Source organism: Mus caroli, unplaced genomic scaffold (genome assembly GCF_978045245.1).
Source record: "Mus caroli unplaced genomic scaffold, Mus_caroli_1 scaffold_15, whole genome shotgun sequence".
Lineage (NCBI taxonomy): Eukaryota > Metazoa > Chordata > Mammalia > Rodentia > Muridae > Mus > Mus caroli.
This window is the reverse complement of record NW_028227270.1, coordinates 70294398-70308441: the sequence shown is the minus strand read 5'-3', so window position 1 is coordinate 70308441 and position 14044 is coordinate 70294398. Positions and strand designations below refer to the sequence as shown.

Genomic DNA, 14044 nt, shown 5'->3' with positions numbered 1-14044 from the left:
GGATATTAGTCTTCTATCTGATTTAGGATAGGTAAAGATCCTTTCCCAATCTGTTGGTGGTCTTTTTGTCTTATTGAAGGTGTCTTTTGCCTTGCAGAAGCTTTGCAACTTTATGAGGTTCCATTTATCGATTCTCGATCTTACAGCACAAGCCATTGCTGTTCTATTCAGGAATTTTTCCCCTATACCCATATCTTCGAGGCTTTTCCCTACTTTCTCCTCTATAAGTTTCAGTGTCTCTGGTTTTATGTGGAGTTCCTTAATCCACTTAGATTTGATCAATTTGCATTCTTCTACACGATAACCGCCAGTTGTGCTAGCATCATTTGTTGAAAATGCTGTCTGTTTTCCACTGGATGGTTTTAGCTCCCTTGTCAAAGATCAAGTGACCATAGGTGTGTGGGTTCATCTCTGGGTCTTCAATTCTGTTCCATTGGTCTACTTGTCTGTTGTTATACCAGTACCATGCAGTTTTTATCACAATTGCTCTGTAGTAAAGCTTTAGGTCAGGCATGGTGATTCCATCAGAGGTTCTTTTGTCCTTGAGAAGAGTTTTTACTATCCTAGGTTTTTTGTTATTCCAGATGAATCTGCCAATTGCCCTTTCTAATTCGTTGAAGAATTGAGTTGGGATTTTGATGGGGATTGCATTGACTCTGTAGATTGCTTTTGACAAGATAGCCATTTTTACTATATTGATCCTGTCAATCCATGAGCATGGAAGATCTTTCTATCTTCTGAGATCTTCTTTAATTTCTTTCTTCATAGTCTTGAAGTTCTTATCATACAGATCTTTCACTTCCTTAGTAAGAGTCAAGCCAAGGTATTTTATTTTCTTTGTGACTATTGAGAAGGGTGTTGTTTCCCTAATTTCTTTCTCAGCCTGTTTAGTCTTTGTGTAGAGAAAGGCCACTGACTTGTTTGAGTTAATTTTATATCCAGCTACTTCACCGAAGCTATTTATCAGGTTTAGGAGTTCTCTGGTGGAATTTTTAGGGTCACTTATATATACTATCATATCATCTGAAAAAGTGATATTTTGACTTCTTCCTTTCCAATTTGTATCCTCTTGATCTCCTTTTGTTGTCTAATTACTCTGGCTAGGACTTCCAAGTACAGTGTTGAATAGGTAGGGAGAGAGTGGACAGCCTTGTCTACTCCCTGATTTTGCTTCCAGCTTCTCACCATTTATTTGATGTTGGCTACTGGTTTGCTGTAGATTGCTTTTATCATGTTTAGGTATGGGCCTTGAATTCCTGATCTTTCCAAGACTTTTATCATGAATGGGTGCTGGATTTTGTCAAATGCTTTCTCCGCATCTAACGAGATGATCATGTGGTTTTTGTCTTTGAGTTTGTTTATATACTGGATTACATTGATGGATTTCCGTATATTGAACCATCCCTGCATCCCTGGGACGAAACCTACTTGGTCAGGATGGATGATTGTTTTGATGTGTTCTTGGATTCGGTTAGCGAGAACTTTATTAAGTATTTTTGCATCGATATTCATAAGGGAAATTGGTCTGAAGTTCTCTATCTTTGTTGGGTCTTTTTGTGGTTTAGGTATCAGAGTAATTGTGGCTTCATAGAATGAGTTGGGTAGAGTACCTTCTGTTTCTATTTTGTGGAATACTTTGTGAAGAACCGGGATTAGATCTTCTTGGAAGGTCTGATAGAACTCTGCACTAAACCCATCTGGTCCTGGGCTTTTTTTGGTTGGGAGACTATTAATGACTGCTTCTATTTCTTTAGGGGATATAGGACTGTTTAGATCGTTAACCTGATCTTGATTTAACATGGGTACCTGGTATCTGTCTAGAAACTTGTCCATTTCATCCAGGTTCTCCAGTTTTGTTGAGTATAGCCTTTGTAGAAGGATCTGATAGTGTTTTGGATTTCTTCAGGATCTGTTGTTATGTCTCCATTTTCATTTTATATTGTTAATTAGTATGCTTTCCCTGTGCCCTCTAGTGAGTCTGGCTAAGAGTTTATCTATCTTGTTGATTTTCTCAAAGAACCAGCTCCTCCTTTGGTTGATTCTTTGAATGGTTCTTCTTGTTTCCACTTGGTTGATTTCACCCCTGAGTTTGATTATTTCCTGCCGTCTACTCCTCTTGGGTGAATTTGCTTCCTTTTGTTCTAGAGCTTTTAGGTGTGTTGTCCAGCTGCTAATGTGTGCTCTCTCTAGTTTCTTTTTGGAGGCACTCAGAGCTATGAGTTTTCCTCTTAGAAATGCTTTCATTGTGTCCCATAAGTTTGGGTATGTTGTGGCTTCATTTTCATTAAACTCCAAAAAGTCCTTAATTTCTTTCTTTATTCCTTCCTTGACCAAGGTATCATTGAGGAGAGTGTTGTTCAGTTTCCACGTTCTATTATTTATTTTGTTGTTGAAGATCAGCCTTAGTCCATGGTGATCTGATAGGATGCATGGGACAATTTCAATATTTTTGTATCTGTTGAGGCTTGATTTGTGACCAATTATGTGTTCAGTTTTGGAGACGGTACCATTAGGTACTGAGAAGAAGGTATATCCTTTTGTTTTTGGATAAAATGTTCTGTAGATATCTGTTAGATCCATTTGTTTCATAACTGCTGTTAGTTTCACTGTGTACCTGTTTAGTTTCTGTTACCATGATCTGTCCATTGGTGAAAGTGGTGCGTTGAAGTCTCCTACTATTATTGTGTGAGGTGCAATGTGTGCTTTGAGCTTTACTAAAGTTTCTTTAATGAATGTGGCTGCCCTTGTATTTGGAACATAGATATTCAAAATTGAGAGTTCCTTTTGGAGGATTTTACCTTTGATGAGTATGAAGTGCCCCTCCTTGTCTTTTTTGATGACTTTGGGTTGGAAATCGATTTTATTAGATATTAGAATGGCTACTCCAGCTTGTTTCTTCATACCATTTGATTGGAAATTTGTTTTCCAGCCTCTCATTCTGAGGTAGTGTCTATCTTTTACTCTGAGATGAGTTTCCTGTAAGCAGCAAAATGTTGGGCCCTGTTTGTGTAGCCAGTCTGTTAGTCTATGTCTTTTTATTGGGGAGTTGAGTCCATTGATATTAAGAGATATTAAGGAAAAGTAATTGTTGATTCCTATTATTTTTGTTGCTAAAATTGGCTTTCTGTTCTTGTGGTTGTCTTCTTTTAGGTTTGTTGAAGGATTACCTTCTTTCTTTTTCTAAGACGTGGTTTCTGTCCTTGTATTGGTTTTTTTTTTTTTTTTCTGTTATTATCCTTTGAAGGGCTGGATTCGTGGAAAGATAATGTGTGAGTTTGGTTTTGTCGTGGAATACTTTGGTTTCTCCATCTATGGTAATTGAGAGTTTTGGCTGGGTATAGTACCCTGGGCTGGCATTTGTGTTCTCTTAGTGTCTGTATAACATCTGTTCAGGCTCTTCTGGCTTTCATAGTCTCTGGTGAAAAATCTGGTGTAATTCTGATAGGCTTGCCTTTATATGTTACTTGACCTTTTCCCTACTGCTTTTAATATTCTATCTTTATTTAGGGCATTTGTTGTTCTGATTATTATGTTTCAGGAGGAATTTCTTTTCTGGTCCAGTCTATTTGGAGTTCTGTACGCTTCTTGTATGTTCATGGGCATCTCTTTCTTTAGGTTTGGGAAGTTTTCTTCTATAATATTGTTGAAGATATTTGCCGGTCCTTTGAGTTGAAAATCTTCATTCTCATCTTCTCCTATTATCCGTAGGTTTGGTCTTCTCGTTGTGTCTTGGATTTCCTGGATGTTTTGAGTTAGAATCTTTTGGCGTTTTGTATTTTCTTTGATTGTTGTGCCGATATTCTCTATGGAATCTTATGCACCTGAGATTCTCTCTTCCATCGCTTGTATTCTGTTGCTGTTGCTCGCATCTATGGTTCCAGATTTCTTTCCTAGGGTTTCTATTTCCAGTGTTGCCTCACTTTGGGTTTTCTTTATTGTGTCTACAATCAACAGAGAGACACTACAGAACATGGAGTGCCCAAGAGAGGATGATTGAATCACATTCAGAAGAAGCAATCCAAAAGATGTCAGAGGTATGGAAGGAAAGACCTGGGTGGGAGAGGGTTTGAGGAGTAGCTGATGGAACTTGATGCAGACACACAAAGCCCAACATTGAACAGGGCTTGGGGAGTCTTGTGGAAGGGTTGGGGTAAGGGTTGAGGGAACCAGAAGGGTCAAAGCCACCACCAGACGATCTGCATTGTCAAATAACTGGGGCACATGGGGGCTAACAGACACTTAATCACCAACCAAAGAGCTTGCAAAGGTTGGCAATTGGCCCCCCTACACATTTGTAGAGGGTGTGCAGCTTAGAATTCATGTGGGTCCCTGAAAGTTTGAGCAGGAGTTGTCTCTGATTCTGTTGCCAGCTTTAGGATTCCCTTCCCTCAGCTGGACTGCCTGGGTGAGCTTCAGTGGCACAGGATGCACTGCTTCCAGTTGATTGTTGAGGCTGGTTGGTACCCAAGGGGGGGGGTCCTCTCTGATGAGAAGGAAAGGGAGTAATGGGTGGAGCGATTTGTGAGGGTGGGACTGGAAGAAGGGACTACAATCTGTATGTGAAGGGAATAAATTTTTAATGGGAAAAAAGGAACTTGAATAGCACAGAAAAGAGCCCATGAATTGAAAATGAATTTACATGAAATTAAAAGGCCCTGTGCAGAAAAAGATGCTTGCTTCTCAGGCCTAGAGGATCAGAGTACATCCCTCTAGTGAAATTCTCTGTGGGGTCTTAACGTCTAGAATGTATAAACAATGGTGATTACTAAATATCAAAATTCAACCAATCAATAAATTGACTGAAGGATAGTTTTTAAAAGGTCATCACAGAGGATGATAATTATAATACCGATCCTTCAACATTCTCAGCTTTTCAGGTTAATTAAGGTTCAGAATATATAAAGAATACAAGAAATTAGATAGAAACACCCAAAATAACCCAACAAAATAATAAGGTGCAGAGTATAATGGAGAATTCTCAACAGCAAATACTTCAATATTCTTTGCCTTCAGGTAGTTAAGATTATAGCAATACTGAGATACCATTTTACTTAATGACAATGGCTCAGATCAAAACAAATGAGAAATTCTAGCAAAGATGAGGGAAGGGACGTGTCAGAAGCTGCTATTGGGTATGTAAACTGGTGTTTAAACAGCATGGTGGAAATTGGTACAGAGTTTCCTGGAAATAGAACTACCATAGGCCCAGGTGTACTATTTCTGAGCATGGACTCAAAGGATGCAGTCTACATCCTTCCAAGGAAAGTATCCAAACACTACTAAGCATTCAAACTATTCAAACTATCATTGGCGGTTTAGTTCTTAATTAGCCACATGAATTCTTATGGTTAGAAAATGAATTTCATTTTTCTTACAGTTCTGTACCTGAAGACAAGAAAGTATATTAGTTTTGTTTATATTAAATAAAAACAAATCTAAATAAATAAGTGACAAAAGGAAGTTTTGTGTATGACTTGAGACAATCTGTGATCACAGAATGAACAGACTGGGTTTGGCAGACAGAAGACAACCTGACAGTGACAATACCACAGAAACAACTCAAGTTCCATCGAGAAGCTTACTTTGTCAAAAACTAAAAACCTGATCGACTCAATTAGGTATCTTCTAGGAGGCAAACATACAATGTAACTTTCTGGTTGACACCTGAAATACACCTGAAAGAATGTTTGGCTGAAGCAGACACAGGTGAAAGAATGTTTCCTATAGGAAACATATGAATGAAATGATGAATAACGTTTAGATGGATCATTAATATGATCACACAGACAGTGGAAGCTTGAGGTTTGGTTTGCCTAGCTCCATTTTGCTACTCATTGCAGGTGTAAAGCTTGTATTGGTTTACATTGCAATTGCTGAGCTTCACCCATGGAGTCCTCTTACAGAGAAACTCACCAAAGAACTTCTAGTGAGATTCCTGAGGATTTTTCTGCTTCCTTGAACTCAGACCTCATTGGCAGTTTCACAGATTCGTCTGTATTCAACTGCCCTCGCTGACTCTTGTGTGTGGTGTCTGCCCAGTGGACTGGTCTGCAGGAACTGATTCCTGTTTGGTATTTGCTAGGGAACTGGACTGAGACCAACAAAGTTTGTAATTGCCCAGTAGAACTATTTCTATACAGGTCTGCTTCCCCCATATCCTTACAACCTTTCTTTCCCACTTCATCTGGTGGCTTGTGGGCTAGAGGGAATTTAACCCTTGTTAAAGTAGGCTGGACAAAACAAATGCCTACACAGAGGAGCACTGATACTCAGGGATAAGGAACAAAACATGGCCAGAGGTCTATTTATGCCTGACTCAGCAGCAGGATTTGGGAAAAAGGAAGCAGGAAAAGGACACAGGAGGTGACCATCTCCTGGAGGCTGGGGAGGGGCTGTTGCAGCCTCTCTACTGCCAGCAGCCCTTTGTGATGAGGAGGCCACACCTGTGTGATGTGCCCTGAGCCCTCCTGACACATCTCACACTGCACTCAAGGACTCAGTAGCCTGAGAGCCGCATTGTGATTCAGAAGATGGGAGAATTTTCTCTCTCTGATGAATAGCATTATTGATTCATGGATGAGCCCCAGCTCCATGGACATAGCAATGGACATGACCATTGGCTTTATGTGTGGAGTTGGGCTCTTTTTCCTACTTATCCCCTTCCTGAAGGAGTACCCAGTGTCACCAGCATCTGAGAATGAATGGGACAAACCACAGGTGAGGAGAACCTTAGTTCACACACACTGGAGCAGCAGTCTGTTGTTCATGGCTGTTGTTTTCACATTTTCTAGGAAAGCTGGTTTAGGGACACTTAAAAAAACAGTAACAGAATATAATCTTTTATTTTAGTCTCAGATATGAGATATGGGGCTGCTTCAAAATATCCACAGCAGCTGAGTATGACTTGCCTGATGGTCAAGACAGGGCACGATTTTGCTAGCAGATGATAGTTTCTCTGTTCTGTTAGCTTTAGTGATTCTGGGGATGTTTCAGAGACTACATAAATGCTAGTTCCTGGGAGACATGGTGGGTTGTCTTTGATGTTGGTTTTTATTGCTTGCTTGTGTTTATACTTTGATCAGCAGTTATGTGGACAGAAGACAGATGAAATAGAAATAGGATATATTGACAGTGAAGATGAAATATCCCCAAGGAACTCAACCCCGCCCCACAATCAGCAGAAAGTATTCTAATAATGACTATCCATTTCCCCTCTATGGTTTTCTCCCCCTTACTATCAACTGTTAGGGGGTAGAATGGGTGGAAGGAAAAGGGTGGAGAAGATTGGAAGAAAGACAAAGAAAGTAGCTTATGTTTAGCTACAGACATTAAGAGGAACTCTCTAGAAAGAGTCTGATGGGATTGACAGGCAGGGCAGAGGGAGAGTGGTCCTGAGGTGTCTTCAGGAAGCTCACAGACCACCTGTACATGGTGACAGAGAGGCCACTAAGGATGAGTGAGGCTCCATGAACAGACTGCATTTCAGAGTTGGGGGGGGGCACAGGAGAAGCTCAGAGGAGATCATCAGTCCTCTGTTCAGGCGCTTCTTTGATTGTTCTGAGCTGATGTGAAGCAGGTGATGAGACCAAGGGCCTCAGGTCAGGGCTTAAGTCTCCTCAGCTCTGAGAAAGCAGGTATCACCTGACATCTCAGACACAGACACAGAGCTCAGCCTTGGGTAGGTGCTTGTGGGATGAACACTAACTGTGGACATCTGTGGTAACTATGGCATAGACAGTGCCTTCTTCTGTTTTTCCAACAAGATGACAAGGAAATGTGTTTATGCACAGTATGAGTGAGTCAAGGATGGATGAGAGAACATTTCCTGGAAAATGCAGATTTCATGTATTTGAGGACCAAAGAGAGCAGGAAGCTTGTCTACCAGAAAAAGGAAGAAAGGTCTCCAGCTCATTTGTGTTGCTTCTAACTGGCAGGATGTGAAGAGGGGGCAGAAGAAGACGAGTAAGAAAACTGCTCCTGGAAAAGGTAGGCTTCTGCTTTCCTGAGGAGAGAAATTCCCTCTGGCCTAGCCTTTAGTGAAGAGGACATGGTATGCAAGAAAGATGTGGCGGCTTCTGGGAAGGAAAATTATGGAACCCCCAGGTTTTGGGATAGAAAGGAGTTATGGTTGGCCTGGGATGGGTGCTACAAATGCGAGTGTTGTTCAAGGCACTAGAGTGATGCTTTGACCCTGGATGGGGGAACCCAGGTTCACCTGACAGCAGGTAGCTTCAACCTCTCAAATGCATTTCTCTTTCAGATCCTGTGGCTAATACAATGTTGTAAGTGGAATTATAAAGGTTGAGGTAGGGGTAAGAAAAGTGTACATGAGAGATGAGGCCCCTCCATTCCCCTTGCTCAGCTTCAGTTCTCTGTCCTTGTGTTATGGTACTTGAGCACTAGAGTCCTAGATGGGGAGTCACAAGAGGATGCCTAACTCCTGTGTGTTTTCATTCTTCATCCTGATCCTACTTAACTATCTCCAGGTTGTACGGATGGAGGAAAAGAGGAGGAAGAGACCAAGACTCTATCACAACCTATGGAAATGTAAGAATCTTTGTCCTATGGAATTTTCATACCAGATGTGGGCTCAGGGTCTGGGCATCTTCATTCTGAATATGCTATGCAGGTTGGGATTCGAAGGCATCTTTGTTGGATGTGAGGCTAAGGGGCATAGGATATGTAGGCGATGGAGGTGCCATATTAACACAGACAGATGGGCCTCTTGATCCTCTGATTGGGGCTGATGCTTTTGCCTCCTGTCTTTGGCAGTCCCAACAAGCAACGTTACCTGGACTTCACACCACAACCCTTTGCGAACCTCAGACAGAAAAAGGATCCTCTTCCTCTCTCACAGCTGTCCTCTTATCTCAGGGTCCTGGAGGATCCTTCACAAAACAATCTCAGTCCATTTTTCTGGGGTACATTCTCTATTAACTCTGAATCAACTGTGGCTACTGCCCATGAGCTCAGAAGCCCTTCCTTGGGAAGACGTAAATCTGTGAGGTTTAGTGATGACAGTGACCTTGAGGAAGCTCCATCCCAGGCTAAAGGACTTCCACAGAATTCCCAGTATCAGCCATTACCTCACCAACTTGTGACACCAAATTTGGTAGGTGAGAAACAAATCCAAGAAAACAAAATCCTCCCAAGATCCACTCCAAAACAAACACAGGAAGCTCCATCCCAGGCTAAAGGACTTCCACAGCATTCCCAGTATCAGCCATTACCTCACCAACTTGTGACACCAAATTTGGTAGGTGAGAAACAAATCCAAGAAAACAAAATCCTCCCAAGATCCACTCCAAAACAAACACAGGAAGCTCCATCCCAGGCTAAAGGACTTCCACAGCATTCCCAGTATCAGCCATTACCTCACCAACTTGTGACACCAAACTTGGTAGGTGAGATACAAATCCAAGAAAACCAAATCCTCCCAACATCTACTCCAAAACAAACACAGGAAACTCCATCCCAGGCTAAAGGACTTCCACAGCATTCCCAGTATCAGCCATTTCCTCACCAACTTGTGACACCGAACTTGGTAGGTGAGAAACAAATCCAAGAAAACAAAATCCTCCCAAGATCCACTCCAAAACAAACACAGGAAGCTCCATCCCAGGCTAAAGGACTTCCACAGCATTCCCAGTATCAGCCATTACCTCACCAACTTGTGGCACCAAACTTGGTAGGTGAGAAACAAATCCAAGAAAACAAAATCCTCCCAAGATCCACTCCAAAACAAACACTTGAAGCTCCATCCCAGGCTAAAAGACTTCCACAGCATTCCCAGTATCAGCCCTTACCTCACGAACTTGTGACACCAAACTTGGTAGGTGAGAAACAAATCCAAGAAAACAAAATCCTCCCAAGATCCACTCCAAAACAAACACAGGAAGCTCTATCCCAGGCTAAAGGAGTTCCACAGCATTCCCAGTATCAGCCCTTACCTCACCAACTTGTGACACCCAACTTCGAAGGTGAGAAACAAATCCAAGAAAACAAAATCCTCCCAAGATCTACTCCAAAACAACCACCTCCTTGTCTCAAAAGTAGGGCCGATGTAGTGTCATGTCCTACCAGTGAGAAAAGGTTACAGGCAAGCCTACCAGCTGGAAGCCTGCCTGCAAAACATGGATTGTATTCAAAAGACACCAAAGGTTATGATGATCAAAAACTTCAAAAAGCTATTAGCAAGCCCACTGAGAACTTGCCCAAGGGCTTTCTCTATTCTAAGGGTATCGGGCCGGCCACCATCCATCCTGAGCATGGCCAGAGCATTCAGCACCACAAGGAGCAAGGGAATAAGCAAATGCAACAAATTGGAAAGAACAACAAGGAACCACATTCAGATTCCTCCCCTACAGGAAACCAACCAAGGTTCAGGGACATTTCCCATCAACCAGGGTTCATTACTGCAAGAACAGGCCTCAACTCTCCCAGACTGCCCAGCCCTCCATCTTCAAAGCCAAACCCTACAAATGCAGGAAATGGAAGGGGCCTGTGCCTACAGAGCTGCCCTTAAAGAAGAACATAGCAAAATGTGATGTGCATAACACCATCAAAAAGGACCTTGGTGTTGGGGCACAAAAGGTGCCTGGCACAGTAAGCAGCAGCCCTGGGAAGGAGCTGAGACTCAGGAAACCTGCACTGAGGACAGAAAAGTGGCCCTACATGAAACCAGCTGAGCACTATTCCCTGCTTGAGGCAAAGACCAAAATTAAGCCAGCACCACACATCACAGACCTTCCACTGAAACACAGGAGACCCAATCTGCAGATGCTTGTGGCAAGGGATGTGACCCCACCTGGAGTTCCAGCCTCAAACCTCCCCCAGGTTGTGGATCCCTCCTCATCCTTCTGTGATTCCAAGGCTCCCAGGGTCCTGGAAAAGTTGTATCACCAGGATCCAGGAGGGACAAGGATGAAAAGTGCATCAGTTGCGAGGCTAGAACGAGCTGAGTTTATACACTCAACTGCAGAGGCTCAGGACAACCAAAGAGCCCTTCCACCTGCTTCCAGCCATGGGGCCACAAAGTCCCATCCAGATCCATTGCCGAGATACCTGAGTGTTCAGAGATCTGCTTCGTACTTCCTGGCAGCAAATCCCCAACAGATTAGGACTATCTGAGGCATCGGAAAAGGCACTCTGAAGCCAAGTAATAATCCCAAAATGGCCAAACATGCAACACAGGAGAGCTTCCAGGAGGAGGACTCAGGAAATCACCCCCGGTGTATGACAATGGAAGGCCCTGGAGAAAGGGTCAGACATTCAGATGCCAAACAAACTACAGTGGAGGTGAAAGAAGAGCCACCTCATGAATGGAGAGTAAGTCTGGGATCCAGTGTGAGTCACAAGTGCCAGGACATCAATATCTGTCTCAGGGTCTTTGGGTCTTTAGGGGCCAACAGATTCCCAGCCTATCTACAAATACCCACCACACAACACTCGCAGGACTCAAGTCAGAATATTTTGAAAAAAAGTGCAGTCAAGAGCTTGACCTGTGAATCACCATCCAGTTGGCCCCAGTAGAGTCCACCCTGCCAAGGTCATCCTGCCCTGACAGGACTCTCTGCTCAGCTTCCAGGCTAGTTGCCAAAACACCAAGACTTCCCAGGGCTTATGTGATATGTTCCTGAAGAGACAGGAAAGGGTCGAAACTAACAACATCTGTGTTCCAAAGGACAAGAACAAAGTGTTGGATCTCAACGGGTTTCACCTTCATGAAGAGAGGCAGAACACCCTAAGATCTATAAGCATAAGTCAGGGAGAAAGGCATGTGAGAGTAAGACATTCCATCCTGAGCTCCACCGAGCTCCAGGATACAGCCAAAACTTACACCAGAAAAGGGAGAGGCTACTTATAAGTCCTCTTGGAAGAACAACCTAAGTAATTCTTTTCATTGTGGAAACCTTAGCACAAAATGCAAGGGACAGCAGGATATTCTAAAGAATTCTAGCTCCCTATCAGCTACTGAGCAGACACAGAAGGTTGTAACAATAAAAGAGCCTATCTACCATATGCTAGGTGAAATTACATGCCTTGTAAATATTCTATTCCAGATCTTAGAGAACACTGAAGGGGACCAATCAAAGATAAAAGAGTTCAGCAAAGTGGAACCACTGAGATCCAAGCTGGGTACCTCAAACCACACCTCTGAGGGTCTGTATGACACATACCATAGCAGAGCAGCAAGCAGGATGAGCTATGGCCATGCCAGCTCAGGAGCAGAACAGTCCATTTACATACAGGGGAAGTGGAGACAAACTGCACTCAGGAGTTGATGCCCAGAGAGCCTGTGAACAACATCCAAAGAAAGTGAAAAAAAGAAATGGGCATTAAGCTGTTACCTAAACCAAGAGGAATGAAAATCCATGTAGGTACAGGATAACTAGAGACAAGCACAAGCCAGACCTTGCTGTCCAGAGAGTCTGTACACCTGGCAAAATTAGGATCAAATTTGGATTGGGGCACTGTCCACCTAGAAGTCCTGAGGGGCACCACCGTTCCTTCAGATACACAGAAATTGGAGAGAAAGAGGAAGCTGGTTTTATCCATAAAGCCTTTGACCCACATCAGAGTACAATGAAAGGAATGCGTGTTGGCTGCCCTATAAGTTCCAAAGAGAACCATCCAGTCAATATCAAGGAGAACTGGAATCCAGTGGCACTCAGGTGTTGCTGGCCAGAGAACCTCTGACACCCAGTAGACCAGAGTAGATCAAGGAGCAGGTGGCTCAGGCCACCCATGCCTCCACACACCAGGAGTTTCTAAAAGATGTCCCATCTGCCCAGTCATTGTTTCCCCTGTGCCTCCTGGTAATAAACTTGAGTTTTTCCTATAAAGAATCTTTTCCTTTCTCGAGCTCATCCTTCTGTGCTCATGGCTCCATCCAGAAAGGAAGTGATCCCTGGTTCACATTCCTGCTTTTGAGCAGAGCTGTTTCTGTCCTACAGTGACGGAGCAGGGGAAGGTTCCTCCATGCAGTTTGGTATTAACAGGTTGTGTACTCCTTGGGCTCCAGCTCAGGTGAACAAGGGCTTCCTCTGGCACATGGCTGGGCTTAGTCTCTGTTCCTTTGAAGCCTGTTTTCCCAAGTCCACTCACTTCAGTAACTAGTATTAGCCAGTGGGGTTAGAAACTTTTAGTATGTTTGGTGACTGTTTATATTTGTGATTTATTACATATTCTGAGCATTGAGCACTCCCCCACTTTACTAGCAGTCTTTCTCTGCAATTTAGAGGAGCATATATTTTGGCTGTGAGCCCTTCATTGGTTGTGTATCTTGGCAGAAATTATCCTATTCAAAGAACTTTCCCCTGGAAATTGAGTTACAGGTGGCTGTGTACCACCATGTGAGTGCAGGTAATTGAACCTTGGTCCTGTCCAAGGCAGCCTGTGCTTTGAACTACTAGCCACCTCTCCTGTCCCATATGTCCTAATATTGTAAGAAATGACTTTAACTAGTTCATTCCTCAAAATAATTTCATTTTCCCCTTTATTTTTCATAGCTGTCAAATTCTAGGAGAAAAAAAGAAACCTTAATTTATCATGATTATTTAAAATCATTTAATAGTATATTGAATTCTCATTTTCATTACATTAGAGTGTGTATCACTTACCAGAACCAGTATCACTACAAAACTGATTTTTTTCAAAGATTTCTTTTTTATGTTTAAGTATTATGTAGCTGTCTTCAGACACTCCAGAGGAGGGTATCAAATCTTGTCATGGAGGGTTGTGAGCCCCCACACAGGGATTTTAACTCAGGACCTTTAGAAGTCAGTGCTGTTAACCACTGAGCCATCTCTCCAGCACCAAAATTGATTCTTTTTAGAGAAAAACATGATGCTAATATTTTAAGTTTAGAACTATTAAATATATCTTTTCATAATATTATAAAATTTTCTAGGGATTCCAACTTGCATTATATATTTTTGTAAATGCAAGTCATGTTTTAAAATTATGGCCACTAGATCACTATAATTTATGTGGATTTGTTTTGTGCTCCTTAACATAAAAATATATAAGTAAATGTGTCGTG

The 14044-nt window shown here is 42.5% G+C and overlaps 1 pseudogene; it reads left to right on the top strand.

Annotated features, from left to right (window-relative positions):
* The first annotated feature begins 6289 nt into the window (after positions 1-6289).
* Positions 6290-12365, top strand: LOC147000985 (uncharacterized; annotated as a pseudogene).
* The last annotated feature ends 1679 nt before the right edge of the window (positions 12366-14044 follow it).